The sequence below is a fragment of the Theobroma cacao genome, chromosome 2 (assembly GCF_000208745.1).
Source record: "Theobroma cacao cultivar B97-61/B2 chromosome 2, Criollo_cocoa_genome_V2, whole genome shotgun sequence".
Classification (NCBI taxonomy): Eukaryota; Viridiplantae; Streptophyta; class Magnoliopsida; order Malvales; family Malvaceae; genus Theobroma; species Theobroma cacao.
In genome coordinates this window covers 29,768,687-29,774,905 of record NC_030851.1, presented here as the reverse complement: position 1 = coordinate 29,774,905, position 6,219 = coordinate 29,768,687, and positions in this window count along the sequence as shown.

Sequence of the window (6,219 nt, the reverse complement as noted above, 5' to 3'; positions counted from 1 at the left end):
GCACCGTTATCTATCTAACTTTCAATACTTTGGTTCTCAATCCTCCATCCACATTATTCCTTTTTCATTTCTTTCAAATGACATGTCATACAATCTTAACAATTTTCAACTAGCTTATGCAAGTAGATCATTTCAACAACCATAATTTCCCACAATATTCAACTAAACGGTAGGCTTTAAAACATAGTGTTAAGCTTACCGTTTTCCTTTTCCACTTTGAGTCCTTCATGTACCCATGGGTTTATTGGCTTACATTTTATCAATTTTCTCCAATCAAGCCAATCTTTGCTGCACAAGAGATTTCTCTAAGTCAATAACTCATTTTCAAAGACTACTCAAGCCAAAAAACAAGAATTCTTACCGTTCCTTGCTTGAATCACCAAAACCAAGGTTTTTCTTCCTTTCTCTCCTTTTCTTTCTTCTTCTCCTAGAGTTTATATATGTTGGAAATTAGGGTTAGAAGTTGTAACTTTAGTGCACAAGAAGTTGGGAGAAGAATGAAGCAAAAAGAGAAAAGAAATGAAAAGAAAACAAGGAAAGAAAACAAAAAGTGGCAAAGATCGAAGAACGTATCACAGGATGGGAGAATAAAATCCTCTTTCTAGGCGGCCAGATCACACTTCTTAGGAGTGTTTTATCCTCCCTTCCTATTTACTTGCTTCAAGTTCTAAAACCTCCGGTTTGTGTCCTTGAAAGAATTAACAGGTTGTTTAATAACTTTTTATGGCGAGGTTCGGCAACTTCTAAAAAAATCCACAAAGCATCATCAACGAAAATTACTCTACCAATGGCTGAAGGAGGTTTAGATATCTGAAGCTTAGAAGATGTGTTTGAGGCTTTCGGTATGAAACTTTAGTGGAGATTTCGGACTACCAACAGCTTATGGACCCGATTCATGAGAAGGAAGTATTGTAGAGGACAGCTTCCAACACATGTCCAACCAAAACTCCACGACTCACAAACTTGGAAACGCATGGTTGCAAGTAGTGCCATCACAGAACAAAATACGAGGTGGCAGGTTGGAAAAGGGAAATTGTTCTTTTGGCATGACTACTGGATGGGAGAAGAACCGCTGATAAATAGTAATCATGTGTTTGCCTCCTCAATGGCACAAGTATGTGATTTCTTCTTGAATAATTCTTGAGATGTTGAGAAATTAAAAACTGTGTTGAAGCAGGAGGTAGTGGATGAAATCCTTAAAATCCTAATTGATACATCTAGCAACGACAAGGCGTATTAGACCCGTACTTCTGATGGAGATTTTTCAACAAAAAGTGCATGGCAATTAATCCGAAAAATGAAGGTGGTGAACCTGGTTTTTAATTATATATGGCATAAATTTGTTCCCTTAACCACTTCATTTTTCTTATGGAGATTATTGCATGATTGGGTACCGGTTGAGCTGAAAATGAAAACTAAAAGGTTCCAATTAGCTTCCCGATGTAAATGCTGTAAGTTGGAGGAGTCAATCATACATGTCATGTGGGACAATCCAGTTGCCAATCAAGTTTGGAATTATTTTGCAAAATTCTTCCAAATCCATATTATAAATCTGAGCACTATTAATCAGATTATTGGTGCATGGTTTTATTCTGGAGACTACTGTAAGCCTAGTCATATCCGCATTTTAGTGCCATTATTCATTTTATGGTTTCTTTGGGTGGAACGGAATGATGCAAAGCACAGGAACCCAGGTATGTATCCTAATGAGTAGTGTGGAGAATATTAAAGCTTGTACACCAGCTTTTCCTAGGGAAACAATTACAGAAATGGCAATGGCAAGGGGATAAAAAGATAACTCAAGAGTGGGGGATTACATTCCAAGCAGATGCGCCTTCTCTTCCATTAATTTTATCTTAGCATAAACCATTAACAAGTGAGTTTAAGTTTAATATTGATGGTAGTTTCAAGCACAACTTTCAGAATGCTGCCGGAGGAGGACTTTTACGAGACCATACAAGCACCATGATTTTTGGATTCTCTGAAAATCTTGGAGCACAGGACTCATTGCAGGTAGAGTTACTGGCACTACACAAGGGTTTACTTTTGTGTACTGAGCACAATGTTACAAGACTCTGGATTGAAATGGATGCAAAAGTAATGGTACAAATGATATAAGAGGGCCATCAGGGTTCATCTAGGACTCGATATTTGCTTGCTTCCATTCGTAGATGCTTGAGGGGCATCTCCTTTCGGATTTCTCATATCCATAGAGAGGGGAACCAAGCAGCGGACCATCTCTCAAATCAAGGGCATACGCACCAGAATCTGCAAGTATTCTCACAAGCAGAAAGACGGCTCAGAGGCATCCTTAGATTAGATAAAGTTAGTTTACCTTATGTTCGTTTTAAATGAATGTAAAGGACTAGTACTCCTAGTTTATTTTCCTTATTTAGTTATTCACATTGAATTTGTAATATGGAAGTATTTCAATTTTATGACGGTAATAAGAATTATGGTCATAAAATGAAACACTCCATTCTATGTGCTTTTCGTATTTACAGTTTCTGTTTTAAATTTTACTTTAGTATATTGTCTGATAGTAATAGTGGGGAATATCTGTTTTACAGTAGCATCAAAAGTTATGCACGTAAAATGGATTTTTTTACTCTAGGTGGTTCTTCGAAACTTTCTAATAATCATGTAACTCGAAGGTACGGTTTAGGCCCCCCTCATTTGTACTAAAAAAAAAAACACGAAAAGAAAATGAAAGAAAATTAGTTTTCCATGGGAGAATGAGAGAATGGCGTTGGAAGCTTCAAGAATGAAGAAGAAAATATCTCGCTGGGAGGATAAGGATTGTTTTGGGCCGATAAGGATGAGAGTCAAAGCTTCCTTTGAAAGCTTTGACCAAATTTTATGCAAAATTACCATTTTACCCTTTAAGTTTCTTTCCATTTTAATTTAGTCTTCCCAACACTCATTTAACTCCAATTTCCTTCATTATCTTCTTCTACATATGTACAAACAAAGTATGAAGTTGGTACTCCAACGCAATGTCCCCATAATATTTAAAATATTTATTTACCTGCGCTATCTTTACTTAATAAAGACACGTAGTCCCATTAACGTCATTTTTCTCCAAAATTTTTCTCATTCTTCTTCTCCCCCACTTAGGTTGCCTATATACTCCTTCTTCATGAAAAAATTTGACACTGAATAAAATATTAATATTTTAATTATATTTTATTAATAAAATATTATTTTATTTCAAAAATTTTCTCTTATCTCCTCTTGTCCCCTTCGTACCCAAAATATCTTATTATGCCTCAATTGACTTCTGAATCACTTTTTATCTCGCCAATTCTTTTCTCAAAAAAATCATTATTTTATTATTACTTTCTCGTGTGCGGAATATTTTATTTCAAATCATTTTTTTCATCTTTTATCATTTCTAAACATTATAATTAACCTCAATTGACATCCAATAAATTTTATTAGTCACCATATCAAAGTACGGGATATTATAGTATTCCTCTTGAAGCTTAAGGCAAAAGGCTTATGACAATGTCTTACAGTAAACCTTCTTCTCCATTAAGCCTAGATAAGCTAAAAAACATTAGAGCTTTTGATAAGAAGTCTTCATGAAATAGTGGCTTCAAAGAGAAAATGAAGTCCTTCATAAGCCTTAAAGAGAAGATGAAAGTGAGTCGCATGAATCGAAAATCCAACTCAATCCAAGCCACTATAGCAAACCGGATGGCATTGAAAACCATGGTCAAAATTCCTGTTCAGTTAATTGCAATGCGGCCCATCTAAGTCCACACGAGTTGGCAAGCCCAAGCTTGGACAACAATGGAGCAATTTTTAGCTCAGACTATAGTGAGTCCTATGTCTCATGCCCAAGTCCATCTAATATGCAGGTCGACCATTGATGCATAGGCCAAGTCAATAATGCACCCCTCTTGAAGCCCACGGTAGCCGAGGCGAATCAAACTGATGTGCATGTTGAATATATGTGTGCAGGCCTAGCCAATGCAGCATCCACTTTGAAGTCCACACAAGTTGAGGTGGACTAAAGTCTTGAACCTAACCGTGAGCCCAATGACCAATATACTTATGCCAACCTCGTTTGTGAACCTAATTGTCAAGCGATGCAAACCCAAGGGTGTATTTCCCAATGGTGTAAACCATTCAAATAAAACCCATAATCCGATCCCAAAGCAAATTTGAACACCACCGCTCGGGTTCTTTTGCCTCATATAATATTGCAACAATAAAGCTCTCTCCACCAACAAAGAGCAGTGATGAAGCAAGAGCCATCCCTTCAAATATGTGCTTTGCAAATCTAATTGAATGAGACATCCAAACCAAGGCAGCGAGATGATTCAAAAGATTAAGAAAAAAAGGCATAAAAGGCCTTAGTCGAAAGGTTTTCTCCCTAAATCCTAAGAGCCTTAGTCGGGTCCTACTGCCAATTTCTACTACTATTATTACCACTTGCTCACAATGCGAATTTTATCTTGGAATGTCCGTGGATTGGGAATACAGGACCAACTGGCTGTGGTGGAGTTTTGAGACACTCTAAGGGCTATCCTGTAGGCATTTTTTGGTCCCCTCGATGTGCAGGACCCTAAAGCAATCTTTTGGTAATGTAATGTTGACCAAAAGCCATGAGACAAATGGAATATTTTTTACAAGTTAGACGCACTCATGTGATCACTTGGGATGTTACCATTGTTGACATCTCGTGAGAAAGAAACTCTTTCGCTGATGGTCTAGTGAAATATGGTATTGACCATTTTATCTAGTTTGGCCAGCATATTATTATTGTGTGTAATTTTTTATGACCAGTAGTGGTTGAAAGCTAACATGACCTCTCAGGTGTTATATGACATATGTAAACTTTACGGACAACTATTAGTTTGTGAACTTTATGGACAATTATTAGCTGATAATCACTGTTTCCAACAGTGCTTAATAAAATTACACACTTTGACTGAGAAAAAAAAATGACATAATGTTTGCAAAAATCTCTTAAACTATTTTAAAAATTCAAATAAATTTTTATTCAGAGCCGCCCCTTGAGTGAAGCCACCCAAGTAAGAGCTTTACGCCCCCAATTTGGGGAGGCCCCAAATTTAAAAAGGATTTATAATTTTATAATAATTATAATATAATTAATTATATTAAAAATATATAAAAATTAAAAATATATATATAAAAGTAAAATTTTAATTAATAAATTTATTTGTTCTCTCACTTTTATAATTATGTGTCTAATAAATTTCAATTTTCTATCACTTCTTTATTTCTATAATGCTATTAATTCTCAACTATATTTTTTTATTTCCAAACAACTAACGATCATATGTATTTAATCTCCAACAACAATTTTTTTCTCACTTATTTCTCTTATTTCCAATCTACTCATTTAATGATTTCCAACAGTTATTTTTTCCTATATATAAAACTAATTATTTTTTTCAATGTATAATATCTACTTTTAAATTCTTCTTTTCTCATTTACTATTTCTTCCTTTAACTTTAATTTTTCTCCAAAAAATACACAAGAAGTCTATTCTTTTATTATCTTCATAAAGTCGTAAGCCTCATTTGCGGTTTACAATAAGCATTCAACAATTAGGTATTATTGTTCTAATCTTTACAGATTTTTTTACTTTAATTTAGAGTTTATATTATATTAGAAGAACTTGATTATAAAAGTTTAATTAAAAATTTTGCATCTCAAAAAGTTAGAAGAATAAAATTTTAATAATTTTTTTTAATTTCAATAAAAAAAAAGCCTCATTTGAATATTTCACTTTAGCCTTTGAACTTATGGGGCCGCTTCTGTCTTTATTCTTTTATTGCATTTAATCAAGTTCATATGTATTTATTTTAAGTTAAATAAGTCCTTATGAATAATATTTGACTAATTATCATTAATTAAAAAGTCACTTGTAATTTTATATCATATAGCGCTGACATAGTGTTGACGTGGTTAACGTGGATGGTGAAAATATCATATAAACATATCATTATGTCACATTATCATTATTATGACATATTAATGTGTCACATTAAAATTATGTGATATAAATTAATAAATAACATTTTAATTGATAATAATTAATTAATCATTAGTTATAAAAACTTATTTGACTCAAAATAAAATATAAAAATTAAATTAAATGTAATAAAAAAATAAAAATTTATTATACCTAATATGTTTTAAATAAATTCAAAACAATTTACCAATAATATAAGCGATTTCTT